The following is a 24,246-nucleotide window of genomic DNA, read 5'->3' as shown; positions in this document are numbered from 1 at the left end:
CCCTACCTTATATCACTACAAAAAAGAGGGATTTTACCAAGAACCCTATACCGAGAAAATCATTTTAGAACTGCGCCAAGAGTACGCGATATTTTTTTTATTTTAGTTGCTATACCGAGAACATGTTCTCGGTATAGGTCCTATATATACTGTCTTCTTCTCTGAGCAGAGACCATTTTCTCTGAAACCCGAAAACCCCCAAACCCTTTTTTTTTTTTTTTTCCGTTTTCTCTCTCAAAAACCTCCCACTATAAAACCAATATATCCCCAATTTCGGCTCTCCTATGGTTGGATTTTGAGTTTCATTCCAAGATTTGAAGGTATATTTGTGTTTTTCTTTGAATTTTTTTTTGTTATTGTGTTATTTTGTATCCGAGATTTATGTGTATTTTTTTGTTTTTATGAAGTGTTTTTGGTTGATTTGGTGTCTACAAAACCATTCCAAGATTGACCCGGCTCCTATTGGTAAGATTTCGATTTTTTTTTTTTGGTTTTTTTTTCACCATTTTTGTTATTGTGTATATGTATATATATATAAAAATATATTTGTTATTTAAATAATTTAATTAAAAAATCAGATTTGAGTTTAATTAATATGTATGAAAATGTGTTGTATAATTATAAATGAAAATATAATATTTGAGAGTTAATTTTTTAGTTTGAGATAATTAATTTGAGTGTTACATTACTATAGAGATTGGGTTAATAAAGTTAGATTAATAGATTGGTTTTTTTTATTTTGATAAAATTGGTATTTGTTGTTGTTGTTAATTTTTTTAATCTTAGTGTTGATGAATATTAATACTTTGTTTTTGTTTTTGGTGTTGTTATTTTTTAGTGAAATTACGATATTTTGCACTGTTCTGGGTCTGGATATTTTTTATGTGTTATTTGCAGGATTTTAAATTTTGGGATAGATGAAAATATAGTCGTTATGCTGCCGAATTTTTTATAGAATTGTAAAATTTAGAGATATTGTGAATATTAGTAGAAGTACTCAATAAAATTTCTAATTTAATAAATAGTGAATTGATAAGTAAAATAATATATTTTTTAAGTAATAATTAAATCCTAAAGTAATTAAATAACTTTTAAACAAATCTTAGAAATTTTGTGTAAATTAATAAAACTATTCAATAAAGCATAAGTAAAATATGTAATTTAATAAATACTGTATGTAAAAAAATAAAACTTGTTAGTTCTAATTAAATAAAATTAACAAATATATTATTAGAAAACCAATTTTAAACATAATCTTAATCATTATTAAAATTAAAATTAATATTTGAAGTTAGAAAAACATAGGTCAAATTTAAATAATTTTAATAATATTTACACTCAAATATATTAGAGTTAGATATCATAAAACAACATAATTAACTTCAAAGAGCATAAGACATTATAAAAACAATATTTAATTTTATTTGTTTTTTTCTTTGGTAATAAGAAATTATTACCAAAGATATGATAGTGTGTTATTATCACCTAGTGATAAATTTTTATTTTTTTAGTGTTCATCACAAGAAGCCTTAGACCCGTTCAGAGAGAGTGAGTCATTGAAGACTCTTAAATTTGCCTCTCTCTGAATTAGGACATACACACAACTTGATTGTAAGTTTGATGATTAGTGTTCCATGCCGTGCTACATTCATACAATGTCGATCGACAAGAGCTGGATTAATTTGACAGATCGATTATCCGATGAGTATGAGGTTGGTGTGATGGATTTTCTCCAGAGAGCCCGGCAGTGTGTTGACTCAAGGGGATTGGTGAAATGTCCGTGTAGGAGCACTACAAGAAAAAATGCTTTTAATAACACCGAAAATGTGTTATCAAAACATACGATAACACTTTCTGATGTGTTAAGACCGACTATGTTATCGTAGGTCAGGGTACTTTACATAACACTTTATCAGTGTTATACAGATGTGTTATTGTACTGTCAACGATAACACAATTTCTGTGTTATTTTAATATATAGATAAGTGTTTAATTATGTTATTTATAGTCGATCATATAACATTTTTTTTGTGTTATACTACACTTTAGTATAACACATTTTTTGTGTTATACTACACTTTAGTATAACACATTATTTGTGTTATATAATGAAGCTTGCATAACATAATTCTTTGCATAAAAAGTGTTATTGTAATAAATACTATAACTCAATTTTCGTATTATTGTTATATTTAGATATGTTTAAATTCTCATTATATATTTTATTTATATATCACTAATTTATTCTATTATATTTTAATTTTTTTTATATAATTAAAATCAACTTTCTAATATATACTAGCATCATCAAACGAACTTGATTTTCAAATAACAAAAAGTAAGAACATTCAACATTGTATTAAAAATCCACAAATTAGTTTAAAACATTCAACACTATCATCAACAACAGTGTACATAAATAATGCTCTCTCTTTAACTCCAACCTCTACAACTCACTGAACTCTCTCTTTCTCTCTTCTTTTTCTCTTAGTGCTCTCTAAATCTGTGTACATAAATAATGATGCAAGGTTCACTTATATACGTGCACCAAAATACAAAAGAACCAACCCGAAAACAAAACTAAAAAATCAACTTAACTAACTCTGCAGCTGAACCAAAGTAAGTGAACTTGAGGAATCTTGTTAAAACAGTTATGGTCACTAGCTGTTTTAACCACTTTTTGATAGCCTAGATAACCACATTGTGAGACATACACAACAGATATGTTATAGTGATTCTTCTTATTACATGTTGACATAATTCTTTAGTACTAATAGTTTCTGCAACATGAAGTTTCTCAAATTTTCAGAAGCAAATAATGCAATGATAGCCACAACTCGATCATAAGAAAATAATGCAATGATAGCCACAATCAATTGCTTAGCATCTAACTCGGTACACCTTTAGCAATGATAGCCTGAACTCGAACGGTTGGCTGCTTTAGTGCAGACATTGAAGAGGCAGCAACACTGAAAATGAGAAATAAATAATGCATGTTCATTAAAAAGTACTTGTGTAGGAGTTCAAAATACCAATTGTTAATGAATATCAGTAAATTTCCTGCCTTACATCTTCTATGAATTTGCAATTCCTTGAGATAGAGAAAAAAGAGCAATCGTCACAGTAATAAGCAAGTTGGAAAATGGAAAATCATTGAAAAGAAAAAAAGAAAGAACATTGAAATATGAATAGATAAAAAGCTGCAGCAGTGGCTCAGATAGAAACAAATTCAGTCATCAAGGAACAAATATATACCATTTGCCAACATTTTCTACCTGATTGACTGCAGAATAAGCTGAGAGAAAGTCTAGATACCATTTCCTTCAGGATCCCATATACATGATCCCTTTGCCTCAGAGAACACAACTGGTATTGGGTGATAACTGCATTTCAACAGCTAAAAACTCTTAGACAAGTACTGTATTAGCATTTAGAAACTGCTGCTCATTAGGTTGCTCTAGCAGAAGAAATTCAATACAAGGAAAACTATACACAAGATAATGTAAGTGCAAACTTCAGAACATCAAAATGACACAAGTTGAAGAACATCAAAAGTAAAGTTTCTCTCTTTATTGCTCTCTCTCTCTCAAACAAAGATTTGGTACTCTTACAAATAAAAATTACAAAAAATCATATATTGGTCATCACTTGCCAAAGTGAATATCTTAAACATAAGAGAATTACCTCACTTCATCCAGCAACTGAGTGGCTATTCATTTTCTTCTGTTGACAGGAGACACCAAAATTGCTCTAATGCCACAGACAGCCGGCACTGCTACCTCCTCGCAAACAACTGCACTACCAAGGTCTCCATCCAACAAGTTAGTATTACTAGCAGAATGAGATCTTTTCACTGTCTCCCTCTGAAAACTAATATCCCCAAATTGGAGGATGGCTGGTTTGGTTCTTTGTTCTTTTGTGTTAATAACATCATTGTCTGCTGAATTTGATATGACTTTGAATGCCTTCTCTATTGGTTCGACAATTAGGCATCCAGCTACCCTATTGGATAGAATGAACAGTAAGACCTGCAAGAACAGTAAAACAAGTCTAATATCATGTTTAAACAAAACAACTCTAATTGCACATATCACTGACATTGAAGATTTCTTTAAAAAAAAAATCATAAAAGCAGATGAAGCCTATTTAAGCTAACCTACTACAAAGCACATGCTTGGGTCCAAACAAATGCAGAACAACATTAGAAAAACCTTATAAGCAGAGGAAACTAATCACATCTTAGTACTAGAAACAAAATAAGAAAGAAAAAAATAGAAAATAATTTAAACAACATATCTAGACAAACTCTGGAAAATACAAATAGAAAACTAAAAGACATCATCAAAATATATGTATCTTCAAAGACAATCATTTCCAGGTACTAAAAATTAAATCCATTATAGCCTTTGATTAGAACAAGCTATATAATTATCAAAAAAAAAAAGTATGAGATCTCTACCAACCTGTACAGTAAAGAGTCAATATTGGTATTAGAACATATACATCACATTCCTTTTCTAACATGATCCCACTTGGTGTCATCCTCGGCCAAACCACCCTCACCCTCACACAACTCTGATGGAGCAGCTGCGAACGATTTATATGATTATGGTCCTTTCAAATTATATGTCAATCTTAATGGAAAAAAATCTTATTTCCAAATTAATTATAAGTAAAACTGGATCTAAATTTGTTGGTGTACCTTGTGAACAAGCTGGCCTATTCAGGGCAGCTGAGACTTCTTGCCTTATTGAGCGCTGCAACTCAAGTTGCATGTCCATGCAAGTTTCCATCATTCTTTGCAAGTTATTCATCCTCTGTTGTAGTCTATCCATGTCAATCCTCATGTCATTGATGATTTCCCACTCCTATATAGGAAAAAAAGATTAGCAACATAAACATCATATGTAAAAGAACCAAAATCCAAGAAGTGTCGAAGAGACATACACATACAATTCCAAATCGTTGATGCATATAAGTTATTTTCTTGAGGTTCTCCATTTCGATTTGAAATATTATCCTCGTTAGATGTATCAGAAAGACTGCTGCTTGCTTGAGCACAAACAGAATTATCCAGTCTGGAGAACCCTTCCCTAATTGAAAGAAAAGGATCCAAAATGTTTGAGCAAAAACCATTCATATCTTATACTATATATTTATTCAAGAAAAAAGAATAAAAATAAAGTTATTGAGCTCTGAATTAGAAAATACCTCAGACCGGAGACTGTATGCCTTTGCCTCAATAAGCCTAATTCACTTTCAGCCACAGAAGATGAAAATTCTCTATGGATTCTTATTGAGATCGCGTATTATGGAGATCTTGTTTATTCATTTCTCTCAACCAATGCAACCCCACAGAGCATGGATCAGAAAATTGAGATAATAAATGATAAGGCAGTAGTGATACAACCAATATGAGTAAATAATTTAAAGATTACAGACCAAAAAGCTACTGTGAAAAGTAAATTCTATGGTCCAGTGACGCTACCTTCCGATAGGATGAGTAGTACCCTTCAACATGGCAGCTGCGACTGCAAGAGCTTCTTTCTCATAGTTCGGGATACAGTAGGTAGTCAAATTTGAGTTATTGTTTCCAGCCTGATGTCCATAAATTGGTTCAATTGCTTTGAATGCTAGTTTCCCCGACAATGCAAATTAGGAAGGAAAAAAAAGAGCTGCATGAATAGGAATTCACAAGTTAACTCGAAAGTCAACCATTAAAAAACAGAAGATGAAAATTTCCCTGACAGTGCAAATTAGGAAGGAAAAAAGAGAGCTGCATGAATAGGAATTCACAAGTTAACTCGAAAGTCAACCAGTAAAAAACAAGAAAAGAAAGAATATACATGTAACAGATCAAGTATTTGAATATTTTTTATCTTGACACCTTCTATTTGGAAGACCAACTCAACATTTCTTTACAGTATATATATGCATGTAATATGTATTATATATGAACAACAAGAAGCAATTTTTTGAAAGTACTGAAAATTAGAGATGTTACAATTTTTTTTAAAAAAAAAAAAGTTAAAGCTAAGCTCTGATTGAAACCAACAAATAAAAAAGGACCATTTTAAGGTAAGAGTAGGTGTTTCATAAAATTTAAAATCCCATAATGGGGCACGTCAAGAGAATGTAATAAATAGTATTAGAGTTAATGAGGGCACTGTATAAACTAAATACTACCTGATGTTCCAAAGAATGGCCACTTGAAGAGAAATGGACCAATGAGAGCAATAGCTACAGACAAGACTACGACAACCTTGCTGTATTGCTCACCAAATTGGTCAAGCCACCTTTGAAGCTTTGGTTTATTCAAGCATGCTTCTTTAGTCAATTGTACTATCTTGCTGAGTGTTGACTCTTTCCATGTTTTTGTAGAAACGATTTTAACAAATTAAAAAACAACAAAAGGATTTTTTTTTTAAATATCACCATCTCATTTCTTTCAGCACCCAAGCACCTTCATCATAAACAAACAGACTCCTGGCACCATAATCTTTATAAATTTAATAAAATTGCCAAATCCTCCTATATTCCTATCAAACATCATGCTTCCATTCATTTTCATGAGGTATTGGCAAATCAGTAAATTTCACTAAAGATTATAGAATAAGACATTGTATAATGAAAATCAATCGGTTTAAGCTATGATTTACAAATCCAATTACCAGAGGAAAACACACACATAAACATTGACACCAATTCTCCCTTCATTGTGTTATATATCTATGAGAAAGTCCATAAACATACCTTCACAATTATCCTACCATCCAAATTTCTTGCTCCACCAGGAATCCTGTCTTCAACTTTAATCTCTAAAGGTTTGACTTCACCCGTCAAGTGTTCGATAGTAATGGTTGCATTGCCTTGAAAAGCTTCACAGTCTACAGCACAGACTAATCACAATAACAGCTTCTATTAAGTTGCTTTCATTCCAAGTATCAGTTAATCACAGTTTCCATATAAGATCCCTGTTATCTACTAATTAACATGGTGAGTTAAAAAAAAACCCTTGTAACTTACAATGGCAAACTAAAAGAAATGATTAAATTAAGTGAAATGAAAAGAACATAGACAGAGCTAGATCATCGCTAAATGAATTCAGAAAGCTACAAATATGTATATATATATATTTATATACGTATGTGTGTTTGTGTATTTTTCTTTCTTTTTCAATAACATCATCCAAAAATCACAATATTGATGAGTAACCACTTGACATCTATTACAACAGAGGATTAATGTTTTCACACCATAATTCTTAAAGATAGATAAACCCATTCATTTGATAGTCCATCACATTGGCAACATTTTCAGCCTTGAAATTATTTTCAGACCATCATTCAAGCAGCAAAAAGCCATCCACATGATAGTCCAGGCACATGGATAGATTTTTTAGTGTTAAGAGACAGAGTAGTGCAAGTCAAGAACTCACATTAATGTGAAAAGTTTTAGAACATAACATGCATTTAAAGTTAATTGATCAACAACTAGACTTTCACTAGGTTCAGAGAATATAAATCCTAAGAAAACAACAATCAATTCTATATTATACTCCTTTCACCTCAGAATTTGAACATTCTAGCTTACTATTCCAACAAACAAAACTGAAATGAATAAAATTAGCATCACATACCTCACCAGCTCCAACCAAAACACAGGATCCCACTTCTATATTATGTACAAGAACCCTTTTGTATGCCAAATCGGTTGTGTTAGGAAGTCTATCTTCATTCATATCCAGCACAAGAGCAGATTCGGGATGATTTTCCTTCAACTCTTTAACATCAATCATTGAACAGCTGGTGAAGTACTCTTCAGCTGCAGTCATCCCAGTGTTCTATAATCAATTTTTTTTCCAAAACAATAAGCTATTCTTAAACGTGATTGTGCATGGCTTACCTATATGAGCCAAATTAAACATGGAAAGAAGTAACCCTCCTTCTAAGGCATTCCCCATAAATACTGAAGCAAATGCTGCTAGAGCCATTAATACATGGATGTTAACTTTTCCACCACTAATGTCAATAAGAGCATCAAGTGCTGCAGAGACCTACATCCAAAGTTGAGTATATCGCTACTATAATCTTATATTCTTACGAACTAGGAAAACAATCAAACTCATATATAAACATACGTAGTGTTTTTCACTTAAAAATACAACTGTTTCTACAAAGACAGGTTATCTCAAAATCAGTTGGCATTCTGCTGTGAGAAAACCCCAGATGGTATAGCATATTGCCACCGATTAAATTTCAATTTATAACAACATTGCAATGGATTCTGTAAAGACAACAATCAAATGAAAATCCCAGTTGATATAAATGTTACAAGTTATATAATTATGCAAGACCAACACAAAAATTGTGTCAACGGTCAATAAAATAATGCCAATACAAGCATGTTATAAGTTCAACTATAAATAATTTTAGTCAAAATTCAAATTTTACCCCAACGAGAGGAAAAGCAACGAGAATGAAAGCATTCTGTAAAGGCTTCGCAACCGTCTTTGGAAGCAAGTTTATAAATTAATTATGTTCTTTTAACTTGTGCTGAAAAGCAACATAACCACAGTAAAACAAAGACTAAGGCAAGTGACTTGAGTGGAACTTGGAACAGTCCAAGAGAATGAACAAGTAAAAACTGGTACATATCACACACTACAAGAAAATGGGGTCTTTACCTACCAATTGTAAGTGTAGGTAAAACTAGCCTAATGGTGGGTAATATGGTTTACCTACCAATATTGAATTGGTAGAGATTGGTAGGTAAAAGTTAGTGGGGAAAGAGTTTTTACCTACACTTATTAACACTGGTAGGTAAAAGAATCGGTGGACCCCACTAAGTTATAAATCAATTGATGAGTCATCAGATGACGTGTATTGATGACATGGCATCCTACGTGTATGCTGACATGGTTTTTGTAGTTTTACATGTCTGATGATGTGGCATCATATGTGGCATCCTACGTTGCATCCTACGTGGCATTCTGTGTGGCATCATATGTGGCATCCTACGTGGTATCATTTTATTAGCCCACATGGCATTATTTTATTGGTTTGTTACACAATTTATATTTTGTTCAAATTTAATGGTTATGTGTAGGTAAAAGATACTAACAGTTATTTGTAAATGTTCTATATTAGAAATAAACTAGAAAAAAACCATTCAATAATAAAATATTTAATGCTAAAATTCTTTATAATGTTTAATACTAAAATAAGTCATAAAGTTATCATTTTAAGGTTACCCCTACCAAAATGAAATAAACACAACAACTGATTGGGTATCATAGTCAAAGAAAGATAGAAATTTCAACAAAGAGGTCATCTACAGCCTGATATGCTAGCAATGCTTAGTAGACTAAATGCACGGCTCTGGAACTGCTCAGATAGGATCTCCTTCCCGCCTACTTTTGGAGGAGGATCAGCAATAGTTGGTATCACAAGAATTCCTTCGTCCTAAACAGATGTCAAGTACCAAAGTTAGCATGATTCTAATATGTACAAAAATATAGACAAATTAAGAAAGTACTGACGAAAACAGAACCACGTGCTAAATAAAAAATCTCAATCCACTCTTGACAATCCCACATCAACTTTTAACAAAAAAAAACTGGTATACAGACATCATAAACTATTAGACTCTGACTATTAACACTACAGAAACAATAGTAACGAGTCATTCTTAAAGAATGGGAAAAATAATTCCTCCTTGAATAATCAAGGACTTCAAAGTATACGCAAGTAATTTTCATATACACTATCATTAGATTATATAGATGGTTCAATTCAAAGATGATAAAACAAAATACTAAAGAAAACTGACTGCGTTCATACAGGTTTCTGCCATACTATGGACCCGTCTTATTAAAAGCGAATGTAACCAAACAGAAAGATCTCACAGTAAATATGACCAGGCCAGAGCAATTAAGAATAAGCATTGGAAGCATTAGCAGTTGCCCTGTTAATTCATGTAAAAGGTGGCAAGCCCTGTTCTGACATGATCATATGGAAAGACACAATGTGGCAGAAACCACCAAACTGGAAGCAATATACTAAGGTTATTCGGTGACCTTTATATATGAATAAAAGTATCTCATGAATTATAAGTTCAATAAGTACAATGTAGCAAAAAGACAAATGTTTCTTTGCTGCAAGTTGAATGAAAATAAATAAATTTCAAAATTCTTCAATAAAGAACTATTACCTTCAATAAAGCGTTGAGAGCTAAACGCATCTCGCTCCTAATTGCTTTACAATTTTCAACATCAATACCAGTTGTATCAGGCGTTTCCTGAAAAATTGATGAGATAGCAGGATCCAAAACAGGCTTCGCCAAGTTGATCCACTCCTCGTGATTATTTCTAAACTCGTGTCTGTATAAGGGTGTGCAAAGCAAAATTTGATTGATCATTGTTCAAATAAGATCAAACTTAAAAAACAAATAACAAGAAATAAATATTTATAATGATTTCATTTCATAAAACAGTATAAACATCAAGCTTGAAATTGAATATAATATAAAGACAAAAGCAAAATGTATACCTTCCATTCATTAAACAACAATGTTAAAAAATAATCAATAGTAGGATTGCCAAGTGGGTATAAACAGAAAAAATGGAATAAAGTAACAACAGGGGCAAGTAGTCAACATTAACAAAGCAGACCAAAGAACCAAATATTGGCAAGCAACCGTGTTCTAGAATAAAAATTAAACCGTTTATGTTTTAGCCATATTGCCTTAGCTGTTCTCCTTCAATTGTAAGATCCATTATTAATAAAATAGTTTTCCTTTCTTCTCCCTATAATACAAAAACAAAAAATAAAAACTAAACCATGTTTTATTAAGACTAATTAAGAGAAACTTTAAGAAAGAGAAAGCAGGGTCTGCCAAGAGGACAACTAAGAAATAAGATTGCTAAACAAGATTGCCATCAGTCAAAAGCACGTAAAACATTTGTCAAGAAAAGAAGAGAACTTGCGCATGAAGCTGTTATCGGGTGACCCAATTTCACATGCTGCAGACATGAAATTCAGAAAGCACTCAAGAGCAAAAAGGCAGGTTTAATATGGTTCCACCATCTTTCACAAAGGCTTTTCACTTCAAGTACATTCCCTACCTATCTACGTAGCTTCTAAATTGGACTCCAAGTTTTTATTTACCTTTATATAGGAATAGGACCCAAACCAAGATATAAGAATTGCAGATCACTCATTTGATTATTCTCCAGCAATCTCATTTTACTAAGATCTGAGGTTGTTTTATTTCTCTGCCTTTGATCTAATACTCTTTTTCCATTCCTCTATTCCTCGAACAACCTGAAGCTATTACCCTTACCTCTGCCCTCTTTAAACCTAAGACCATCCTTCCTTGTTCTACAAAGTTGCATATAAAATTATCCATTATATCACCATCAATTTAAACTCTTCTATCTATCAATCAGATTCCTTTATTCCTCTGAAACCTAGAAGCTTTCTAGTTCTTAATATTTTCTGAGCTTTTCTCATCCCATTCATCTTTTTCTACACTCATTTAGGAGCCTTATTACTAAACACAACCAGTTTCTCACAAGCCATACTCCTTCACTCATTCCAAGACATTCAAAATATTCTTACTAGTTACTTAGAATATGCTTGTTAGACAATCCAACAAATAAAAGTTACTAAAAAAATCCAAGAATGTCTACTATTGTTACATTGTATTAAAAACGCATTAACTAACACTAAATAAATAATAAACACTAAATTTCTAAAATTTTGTGTCAATTTAAATTAGTACCATTACCATATATACATTTCTGTCGTTTTATATTACAAGTCTTCTTTATTTAACTTTATTTTCTGTTTACAATTATGTTTAATATATTCTTGCATATAAATTTTTAAATCAAGCTTAAAGATAAATCTCTATCTAATTTCTTAGCATTACTAATTTCAGCACTTTTATTTGTCTGCATTTACGTGTCAAGTCCTACTTTTCAGTTCCAATTACAAGATGCGGTCGAGAACATAGCCTAACAAAAGCCAGGTTGTTCAAAAAGACTCGTAAGTTTGTAGCAGACTCGAATTATTGCCATCCAGCCCCTAGTAGTCTAACCCATTCGAACCACAAGCTTTGCCTTAGGTAAAGCAAATTGGAGGCCTAAATGAAAATCAGTAACAACATAATGAACCGTGAAATTAGAAGAGATTTAATTAAACCAACCATTGTGTTGTTCCCGACCGCAACAAAGTCGGATAATAAGTTTCCTTCCTTTTTCCTCTTTAAAGAAAGAACCTCACCTTTGAAAAATCTGCATGACAGTTGCAAGGGACCCAAGTGATGAAGTTTTTGATTGCCCATTTATTTGCTTGCTTTCGAAAACTTTCAAGCTTGGTACTTTCGAACTTAAATAGTCTCCAAGATTTTCATGCTTTAATATTTGTCCTGGAGCAGATTAAAAAGAAACATTAGGAAAATATCCACAATGGAGTAAGCTCATTTTTTGTCTTATTTGCAAGGGAAGTACAAGTAACAATTGTAAAAAATACGGAGTTATAGGCCTTTGTGATTGTACAGAGAAAATCTTTTAAGTTAACACTTCCAGATAAAATATATTTTTAGAAAGGTGTTGAAAATAAAAATGAAAATCATGATATTAAGGGAATCAATGTGAATGGAAATAAAATAATATTAGTAGTAAAAATAGTAACAACAATGAAAGTGCTGATTATGGTACTATGATAATGGTGAAAATATGGCACCCAAAAGAAATCAATGTCATAATGATGCTAATACACAAAGAAAAAGAACCTACTTCCAAAAATCTTCTCCGTGGATTTAATAACAACTTGAACAATCCTTTCAGCGGGAATCTTTCCTAGTTGAAAGCAATCATCAGCTATAATTACTTGTCTAGGATTGCGTGGAGGCGCATAAGGAAGTTGCAACAACACATGCCCAACACGTCGAAGAATAGTATGATCCTTGGCAAACCATCCTGCAGAGAAGATTTTACATGGTGAACATAATCGATGACTAATAGCATATTTAAAGACTAAAATCAATGAAAAATTAATATAACAGAGTAAACATTTTTAATCAACATAAAGAAAGAGCACAAAAAAAAAGGCAGTTATTGCTATGATAATGATCTCAAGAGTATCAGAGAGCAGAAACTAAGACATGCAACACATCACAGGGTTCAAATTGATGCACTTGCAGTATTATAAGCCATTGGATAATCTTTTTTTATGGAAACATTGTGTATGTATTTGAAAAAACAAATCATGTATAATACATACCACAGTATCAAGTCTCGATGAGACAGGTACAATTCCCATCTGAGAAACAGCTCCATGGGAGGGTCGGAATCCTAAAACACCACAAAATCCAGCAGGTACTCTGACATCCCCAATAGTATCAATACCTGGACCATCATATTAGTATTAGTAAGAAATACAATTTTTTAGACACTAGTTATATACAATTAATACAAGAATAATCAACTTATATTAATTGAGGACTTTAGTCAAAAAACCCAGAGAGCAACTTTAATAATTCCAATATTGTTATTATATATATACAAATTCGAAACTTAACAAAATTTACCAAGCTGAGGCAGACCACTGGGATAAATTAATTAGCTGCAGTAAGATTATGTAAAAGAAGAAGGATAAAAAAAACTCACCAAAAGAAAAATCAACAAGTTTAGCAGCTACAGCACAGAAGCTCCACTAGAAGATCCACCTGGTACTCTTTCAGGCACAGCGGGATTTGTGGGGGCACCATAATGCTTATTCTCCCCACTTATACTGCCAATATAAGAAAGCATTGTTCAACTTTTGGCTTGAATATGAGAATTAGTAAATAAATAAAAAAATGTAAAGAAGCACAAACTAGATTATACATGATCTCTTTGAACAAAAAATCATATTTCTTTCCTCAATTGTGCACAAACAGGTATGCTAATAGTTTAAATCAATGCTGGAACAACAGTAAGAAATGTTGCATTCAGTCAATAAGAGGGCAAAAAAAAAAAAGTTCAAATGCTTCCTCATATTAAGCATAAAATACATACCCATAGGCTAATTCATCTACCACAGTTTTACCAATGCAAGTGGCTCCTCCTTCAACAAGAGTAGAAACCACAAGGCATGTTCTAGAAGCTGCTTCATGCGTCCTCGCCCAGTCTGGATGACCAAACCCAGTCACTTGTCCATCGATGTCAAATCTATCAATTGTAAATGAAGAAATCTTCACTCAGAAGCATAACAAATATTCCCACACAAAAACATAACCTTTATATATTTAACTCAATATACACTCACAAACATTTGCAAAAACAATTGAGCAGAAGATAATGCACAGCTAACAAGAACTATCCTTTTAAATATCCCCAATAAAAATTTTAAATACCAAGAAAGTTAAAACCATGTCATATCATTAAATTTAATCTTTCTTGGAATCCCATTCAACTTTCTCACACTGTAATAATTTTTCTCTATCATTCTCAGCATTAATACATTTAAGATTTTATTATCTGGGTTCTAACACAATTCAGTTTACTCCAGTTTTGCCTGAATGTAAAGTAAATCATCTCTCTTTCCACTTCTACATAATCCATTATCATCATCATTATCAAACATCTCTTACATATTTTGACCAAAAAACCTAAAAGAAATTGAAGTTGCTATTATGAACTACTGCTTTTCCAAAACATAGCATAATGTGAATGTCCATATACAAAGAAACAAAACAAACCACACAAGAACTATTCTTCAGCAAACAGAAAACAGATACCAGAACATATTACTTCAAATATATAATTTTTCACAGCCCAGTGGAGTGAGTGAGTGTATTAAGCTTCAAGAAATCAAATAAAGAAAAGTTATTTCTAAATATACTAAAAAAAACAAATTAGGACATTTTAGTTACCGTGTCAATGACAAGGGGGAAAGCATCATAACAAAATATAACCAACAAAGAATTATAAGAATTTGCTTCTAATTTGCTGAGTAAAAGAATAAACATACAAGTGTATAACTAAATATAATAAAGCATAGATACTTTGAGATTTGGACTAAAGTTTACTTTATAATGTTGCTAGTATAGTGCAACTAAGTTCTATTTCATACTAAGAAAGTTATAGAAAACAAATCCGGTCATGAGACCTTACCCCAGGAGAATACTAACTCACCTAGTATCAGTTAATGTCCAAATGCAAACACAGAGAACTATTATATAATAAGATCTCCATAACGAAATTATAAAAAACCTTTTGTAACCTGAGAAAATAGTGTAAATTGGTCTACAAAAAGTCAAAACATTTTCTTCTCATCACGTCGATCCCCATCCCCACCATTGAGCTCGCATCTGAGACGAGGAAGACCATGAGCCAAGACCCACGCCTCTCCCCCGTCACCGTCGTAGCCTTGCCGTAAATTTATCGGACTAATAGCATAGGATCCTCTCTTTGTGAGAGAAAACAAAGTGAGAAAGAGAACCATTTAAGATAAAACATTACAAACCCATAGGCCAAAATAAAATTAGAAAACATGTATTACTACCTAACTAATCACAGATCGTCAAACAAGAGGCTCGGGTAGTTGGAATCTCACCGGAAAATGCAAGAGGCGGACGGCTTCAGACCGTTGGTTGACAGCCCTGGGCAGCGCGTATGGTGGTGAGCTCGCGGGGGTCGACGTTTCGAGGGCCGGCGGTTCGATTGGCCTGGCGCATGTACGGCTCCGGGGATGGGACGATGGCTGTTCGGGCCTGGCAGAGGCAACACAGTGAGAGAGAGAATGAGGCTTCGGGGAAGATAGAGGAAAAGAGGGAGAGAGAAATGATGTTTCAGATTTTTTTCTATTTTAAAATTTTCTTATTTATTTAATTGAATAAAACTAATATCTAATAGGCCAAATGGCAGACACATATTACAACAAATTTAACACATCATCAATATTATAACACATCAGCTTACACATAAGCATTTATAAAAATATAAAATAAAAAGTAAGCAAAAATGGGAGGAAAAATTGAGCGGGAATTGTAAAATTTTTCCCTCAAAAATAAATGTAGGCAAAGTCTCCATATTAATAGGTAATATTGGTAGGAAATAATATTTCTAAATTAATATACTAATGACAAATAATTACTTACCAATATTCTCTACCAATAAATATTAGTGGGCAAAATATATTTTTACCTACCAATATATATATGTAGGTAAGAAATTGGTAGGTAAATATCAGCTTATTTACTCCACATAAGGTTCCAAATAAGTATTTATAATAATAAAATAATATAATGAAAATAAAAAACGGGGGGAAAATTGAGCGGGAATGGTTAAAAAATTTCCCTCCATAATATACGTAGGTAAAGATCATTACCTACTGATATTATTGGTAGGTAAAGCTCTGTTCAGAAATATAATATAATGGACTAGCATTTACCTACTAATATTATGTACCAATAAATATTGGTAGGCAAAACATTACTTTCCCTACCAATATATATTGGTAGGTAAAATATTGGTAGGTAAAGATCAGATTTCTTGTAGTGACATATATATACAAATCTCTTAAACACACAAACAATGACATTTTTAATTTCACAATAGCATATTATCAAATGAGCCGAATATAAGTTTATATCAATGAAGCAAGTCAATAAACAATCAAAACTAAGCTCTCATCCAAAAATAAATGAGAGAAAACGAACCCAAGTAAAAAAAAAGATGAGAACACTTACACGCTTGCGTCCTCGCGACCCAGAAGCTTTACAGGGGTACCCGATCTCGGCGAAACTAAGCAACTCTTAGACAACTCATCGAGACCCATTATCCTACTAGGCCACCATGACCCGTTTCTACGGCGGACCCAAACCAACCCGCCTACCGACGGGTCAATGCCCTTGTTACTGGTCTCACCAGCACTTCCCATCTCAACCAAACCCTCCTACCCAAAAAGAAAAACCCAAAAGAAATCGAACCCTGATTCACCCAAACAAAGAGCCAATGTCCATTTTCAACCACCCCAAAGTCCCAAAAATCTCCCAAAGCCAGCGCCTAGCCTTCACAAACAAATGCACTTCTTGTTTCTTGAACCTGAAGGGAACCAACCAAAAAAATTAAAAATAAAATAAAAGAAAAAAAATCAAATATCGATCTCGCATACAGCAAAACTCCAACCAAAAAAAAAAAATAATAATAATAAGCAAACCAGAAAAATAAATAAATAAAATTTTCAGTTCAGTGGAAAAAGAAATGACCTTATACGAGGGTTTATAGCAAAGAAAATATGTATTAAAACAGGGAAAGAAGATCTGGTATCTCCTTCCTTGAAAACCCGAACCTTGCTATAGAGAGAGGATATAGAGAGAGGGAGAAAGGAAAGATCGGGTGGGAGAAAAGTTTCTTTCTTCTTTATTTTATTTTATTTTACAGGTGAAAAAGTAGAGAGACTATATTATAGTCAGACCAAAAGCTTGCTATTTCAATTTAGCGAGAGTACCTAAAGGTGCCGCCTTTTTTTTCATTTGGTTTTGGACTTTACCACTTTTTAACCATACTTACTATAATACTTTTCAAATAGTCTTATCTTCTTGTGTTATGGTAATAGGTGTTTGGTGTAGTGGAGGTGTGTCAATGTTGAATTTCAGATGATTGATGTATTAGAAAATCATCTCTTTGTAAATGATTTTCTACGGAAATATACCAATTGGCATTGGCATGGAGAGGATGAAATAATACCAATGAGGAAAGTGATAAATCAAAATGATGAAGATGAAATGATGGATGTTCTCAATGATGTTATGCAAAATGACAATGACGAATATGAAGAGAATGAGCGCGATCAAGAGATACCTACAACAGACTACAGGGGTGGGCAACATTATAACGATTTATTCGCTGAGATCAAGGCTCCATTATTCCCCGGGTGTCAAAATTACACATCATTGAATTTCCTAGTGAAGTTAATGCATTTAAAAGTGTTGGGCAAAATTCCCAACAAAATATTTGATGGAATGCTGGAGTTGTTACATGATGCATTTCCAACCCCAAATAAGCTTCCAAAATCGCATTATGCAGCAAAAGGTTGTTGCGGAAACTTGGATTGGGCTACGAGTCAATCCATGTCTGCAAGCATGATTGCGCACTGTTTTGGAAAGAACATGCTGGAAAAAACAAATGTCCTGTTTGTGGGGAGGATCGATGGGTGGACAAGAACACCAAGGGAAAGAAAGTGCCTCATAAAGTGATGCGTTATTTTCCTTTAACCCCTAGGTTAATGCGAAAATATGCATCGAGGCACATTGCTCAACATATGAGATGGCATCACGAGAAACGTATAAAAGAAGATGGTGTATTGCGTCATCCTGCTGATGGGAAAGCTTGGAAGTACTTTGACCGAAATAATCCAACATTTGCAATGGAACACAGGAATGTGCGGCTTGGATTGGCTGCAGATGGATTCAATCCCTTTGGTAATATGAGTCTTTCTTATAGTATGTGGCCGGTTGTGTTGACGACATATAGCTTGCCACCATGGTTGTGCATGAGAGAAACTAATTTCATGTTGAGCTTATTAATTCTGGGACCTCATTCGCCAGGAAAAGATTTTGATGTTTTCTTAAGACCATTGATTGATGAGTTAAAAGAATTATGGGTGACTGGTGTACAGACTCAAGATGCATTCGACGGTAGTTTCTTCACTTTTCGGGCAGCTTTGATGTGGACTATAAACGATTACCCAGCAAGGAGTAGCCTTTCTGAATGGACTGGCCAAGGTTATCATGCATGCTCTACTTGCAATGTGGCAACACCATCTATTCGTTTACAAAAGAAGGTTGTTTTTTATGGTCATAGACATTTTTTTACCAATCAAACATGCCATTAGAAGGGACAAGAAGACATATGGTATCGTTGAAAAAAGATTACCACCAAAGCCATTAACCATGCAAGAAAAGTTCACACAAATGGGTTTTATACCCGTTTCTCTTCCTGGTAAGCATGTCAGTTATGGCGGCCAAAAAAGAAAGCGTACAAAAGAGCAAGTAGGTTGGCGGAAAAAAAGTATATTTTTTGAGCTCCCATATTGGGCCAACATAATGTTGCGACACAATCTAGATGTTATGCATGTTGAGAAAAATGTGTGCGACAGTTTAGTAGGCACAATAGTTGGGCTGGAGAATAAGACCAAAGACACAGTTAGTGCCAGAGTAGACTTGGAGAAGATGAAGATGAGACCAGAGTTACAACTGAGGAAGTTGAATGGTCGGATACAAAAGCCTGTGGCCAAATTCACTTTCACTGTTGAAGATCGCCAAAAGTTTTGTCGATTTCTTAAATCAGTGAAGTTTCCAGATGGTTTTGGATCTAACCTAAGGAAAAATGTGATTGATAATGACAATAAGATCACTAGTTTGAAATCGCATGATTGTCACATCATTATGCAATGCCTTTTGCCAGTTGGTGTGCATGCATTCCTAGAGAAATCGATGAGTACAACTATTATTGAGTTATGCACTTTCTTCAAGCTCATTTGTGCGAGAATTTTAAAAGTCTCAGATTTAGAAAAAGTCAAAACTTCAATTGTTGAGATTGTTTGCAAGTTAGAAAATATTTTCCCACCTGCTTTTTTCGATATCATGGTCCATCTACTAATACATTTACTGGAAGAAGCAATACTTGGAGGACCGGTTCACATGAGGTGGATGTATCCTTTTGAAAGGTATATGAAAAAATTGAAGAATTATGTCCGTAATAAAGCACGTCCAGAGGGGTCAATAGCAGAAGGATATGTGGTTGATGAGGCATTAACATTTTGCTCCATGTACTTGAAAGGTGTTGAGACAAAGTTCAATCGTCCAGACCGAAATGTAGATGTTGGTCCATCACTTAAAAAGATGTTGGTCTTTCGATCTCAGGGTCGTCCAATTTGTAAGAAATCCTTGACAATTCTGGAAGATGAAGTGAAGAAAACAGCGGATTGGTATATTCTAAACAACTGCAATGAGATATTGCCATATCTTCAGTAAGTAATTAAAGTAGTTCATCATTTCATTACATGTTTATTATAACACTTATTAGTAGCTCTTAAATTGGTTGTTTTTGTTTGTTGCAGGGAGCATAGGGAAATTCTACAGACTAGAGGTGTTGAAAACCTAGACCAATTACATAGAGAGGAATTTCCTAATTGGTTTTATAATAAGATTTATCATCTTCGACAAACAGGTTCCTTGGAAGAACATGAAGAATTAATCTCTTTAGCAAACGGTTCTTCAACTCGCGTTGCGTCGTACCCTGGGTGTGTTGTAAATGGAGTAAGATTTTTGTGTTATGACAGGGACAAGAATCACAAAACTCAAAATAGTGGAGTCTCTGTAGCGGGAGTCGAAAATAATACTTATTACGGCCAGTTAGAAGAAGTTTTAGTGATGTCATATCTTTCTGGTTGTTCTGTTGTATTATTTAAGTGCAAATGGTTTGACACTAATCGGTCTTCAGGAGTAAAGTTTGAGCAAAACGTAACGAGTATCAAAACCAGTTTGGAGGCCTTCAAAGATGATAAATTTATCTTAGCAACTCAGGCTTACCAAGTTTTCTACATTGATGACCTTAAAAATAAATCTCATTGGAAAGTCGTCCAAGAAGTGCATCACAGAAATGTGTGGGACATCCCACTAGTTGAAGAACAAGCGGAAGATGTAGAAGTAGATGTTATGCACGACACTAGTTCCTCTAATTTCCTAATATTCGTTGATCTTGGACCTTTGCCACAAATCAGCTTTGAACGTATGGGGGTCCATTACAATTTGTTGAGATAGATAATGTTGCAATTGAGGAGGAGAGGGAGGAGGAAATGGAAGAGGAAGAGGAGGAGGAGGAGGAGGAGGAGGAGGAAGTTGAATATGAAGATGATGAAGAGGAAGATGAACACATAGAAACCGGTGATGATAGTGAAGATTATTATAGTGATTATTGAGTGGTAATTTTATAATATGTTGAAGTAATTATTTTTAACAATAATTAATTTTATATAGTTATTTTTAACCGATAAATGTAATTTTAATATCGATTAATTTGACAGATATGGCTGATGTTATTGCTCGATCTCACGAGGGTGATGGTGGAGGATGCGATCCTCCACGTGGACCGTTAGATATCCCAGGGGATTGTGAACGATGTAATACTTTACACATTGATATACTCCTTAAATTTTAACAATTAATCCATATTAATTTTAAAATATTGAATTTGCATACAATAGCGCCTCCAAACAAACGTGGATGCCATAAAGGATTGAACACGTGGGAAAAAAGGGAACAATTAGGGCGTCCTCTCCCTCTCGAGTGGGATGTGCGGGGGAGAACATATAAAGAGATCAGAGATTATAGCTCAAATTTCTCAACAGAGCTTAGATTACTTGCTTGACAGTACACAAATTCGGACTGTCCTCAATGGTCAAAAGTACCAAATGCCTCGAAACAAAGAATACTTGCACATATGGAGGTAAATTGTTTATGTATTTTTATGTTAATTCTCATTTTATGTTATATGTCATATTTACTAATAAATGTTTGTAAAGTAGGATGATTTGTTTGATATTGGGCATACTAGATATGGACAAGGGCACATGCCTGGGATCTTGAGAGGCATTGATACTTCGTGTGCTACAAAGTATTCTAACTGGAAGTACGATATTAAAGAGCATTTAACGATTAATGGGCCACAAAATCGTTATGGTGGTTGCACGGATACGTAGTGGCAAAAAGCCATTGAATTTTTCCGACGCCCAGAAATTATGGTATTAATTTCTTGCTAAACTTGACTATCTTAATTAAATATATTACTAACGATAACTTTTTGCAGAAACGTTCTGTGGTCAACAAGGAAAATAGGAAGAAACAGAAAGAGCTTAGCTATGGAGGTTCTCAGTCAATCCCAGCGCTGCGCTATAAAAAAGTTAGTTAATTAATTATTTTTTAGTTTGTTTTTCTTATTTACGTTTAATTATTAATTTTATAAAAAATTTATGTGCATGATAGTGCAATTAAGAGAATGGGCAACTTGAGCCCACCCCGGATAGCTGGATGGATACTCACCATAAATCAAGCACAGGGTGGGTGACAGAGACAGCCAAAAATACTTGGGTACATTAAGTTTTTTTAAACATTATTCAAAATCTTAATTGTTTGTTTACAACACATAATTACATTATACATTGTATCATAGGAGGAATTGCGTGCATATCGCGACACACAGCAGACACAGACATCTAATACTGAGAGTTCCACACCAGTTTCGAGTGCGCCTGAAGATGAAGACATATCTTTGGTACAAACTATCTTCGGAAAATGACAGGGCCACCTGAAAGGATATGGACGTATCCTTAACATAAGGGACCGAACTCCATTTACTATTGATCCTCCACAAAATAGAGATGAAGAGATGTCTGAGATGAGAGAGCGTATTCGGCAATTAGAGGAGCACATTCAGACTCAATGTATCACCCCGGGATCTCAATGTGCCCCACCACCACGTGATGATCCCGGTGTTGGAGCATCGAGTCAGTAGGACTTATGTGTGAATTTTATTACTATGGATTATTACATCTTCATGTTTAGGACAAGTCTTTATTTTGATTCAGTAAATGTACTCTTATGTTTTTATTTATATGTTAAATATAAGTGTTTTAATTTGATTCTATTATTTTATATTTAATTCAAAATAAATAAATAAATAAGTGAATAAAAATTACAAATATATAAAAAAAAATTATTGGTTAATTCTATACCGAGGACATTGTCCTCGGTATAGCCATCAATATGAAAAATTTGGGTTGGGTGTGCCGAGGACATTTGTCACTCTCTGCCGACGACATGTCCTCGGTACAACTTATAACGATAACATATTGTATGTCGTCGATAGAAGTTTACCTCTATCGACGCGGCTGTACCGAGGACTTGATGCCGAGAACATGTTCTCGGTAGAAGCTATACCGAGAATATTCAGGCTTCTGTCGACGACATTTGTTCTCGGTATAAGCCTTGTTTTTTGTAGTGTATATACAAAGATGATGGCGCCAATGTATGAAATGATGAACTAGAGATTAAATTTAAAACACCAAAATTAATAATAAACAAACAAAGAGAGTGGGAAAAAGATTTGCTAAATAATAGAAGGAGTGGGTAAGGATTAATTAGTGGATAATATATGTAATGAGACTCAGCTCATAACTATTAATGATTGGCATTCGTGTCCATTTTTAGATAACCCTTTTAATTTTTATCCATTTATTAATCATTTTACTTATATGCCCAGATTTATGATGAATGTTCCCATTATACCCTTTCTCTCACTACAACAAAAAGGGTTTTTAGGTCGCCCCTAATAATCATAAAAGTCGCCCATAATCAAATGCCCCTAATGATGTACATTAAGGACGACTAATGGGTCGTCCCTAATATTGCAATATCAGGGGCGACTGTGTCACCCCTAAAAGTTGAGATGTCGCCCCAAATTTTTTCACAAGTGACATAACTTTTGGTCGATGTGTCGCCCATGATATGTCAGCAGTCGCCCCTAATACTTTTTTATTAGGGGCGACTCACCCCCAATACTTTTTTATTTATAGAAAATAATAAAATTATTTTAATAATTAAAACATAATTAATTAAATTATAGATTATTAATTAAAATATAAATTATTAATTAAAATTTAAATAATTGAAAACAAATATATTAAAAATAAAAATATTATATTAAATATTCAAATTAGTTAAATAAGATAACAAATATCCATATTGTTAATATAATGTAACAATAACTAACAATAATAGAAACTTAGTCTCCTAAATCAGTTGCCTCGTCCTCCATATTGTCTTCTTGTTGCAGTTGTGGGGGTTGTGGCGACGACATCAGTCATGAATATTAGGGAGGTAATGTGGACGATCCTGCTCCATACATGTAAGGATATGACGGCTGCGACAACGGTGGAATCGACCCTGGATAAGGTGATGGTGTTGCTCCATACATGTATGGAGGTGTCATAGGTTGAGACACCGTTGCCCCGTACATGGAAGGATAGGCTGGAGTTGGAGGTTGAGAAGACGAAGCTCCATAAATATTGTTGCTATTAGGCATAGGTGACATCTGAACATTTGGTGGACGAAATGAGGTGGAAAAAATTGAGACAAGAAATTAACTTGGTCAGTAAAATTCTTTAGCTTATTCTCCAAATTTTCTATATGTTC

The 24,246-nt window shown here is 33.6% G+C and overlaps 2 long non-coding RNA genes and 1 pseudogene across 2 annotated transcripts; all 3 read right to left on the bottom strand.

Annotated features, from left to right (window-relative positions):
* Positions 1 to 2,307: 2,307 nt before the first annotated feature.
* On the bottom strand, positions 2,308 to 3,889 carry LOC133789656 (uncharacterized). The gene is made up of 2 exons (XR_009873652.1): positions 3,685 to 3,889; positions 2,308 to 2,969 (listed from the first exon to the last, which is right to left on the bottom strand). It is a non-coding gene; the product is annotated as an uncharacterized LOC133789656 (long non-coding RNA).
* Positions 3,890 to 7,028: 3,139 nt separating this feature from the next.
* LOC133789655 (uncharacterized) lies at positions 7,029 to 16,990 on the bottom strand. Its single transcript, XR_009873651.1, has 3 exons — positions 16,741 to 16,990; positions 7,906 to 8,056; positions 7,029 to 7,824 (listed from the first exon to the last, which is right to left on the bottom strand). It is a non-coding gene; the product is annotated as an uncharacterized LOC133789655 (long non-coding RNA).
* Positions 9,242 to 14,611, bottom strand: LOC133789568 (translocon at the outer membrane of chloroplasts 64-like; annotated as a pseudogene).
* Positions 16,991 to 24,246: the final 7,256 nt, after the last annotated feature.

The sequence above is a fragment of the Humulus lupulus genome, chromosome 7 (genome assembly GCF_963169125.1).
Source record: "Humulus lupulus chromosome 7, drHumLupu1.1, whole genome shotgun sequence".
NCBI lineage: Eukaryota > Viridiplantae > Streptophyta > Magnoliopsida > Rosales > Cannabaceae > Humulus > Humulus lupulus.
This window is presented reverse-complemented; position numbering and strand designations above follow the sequence as displayed.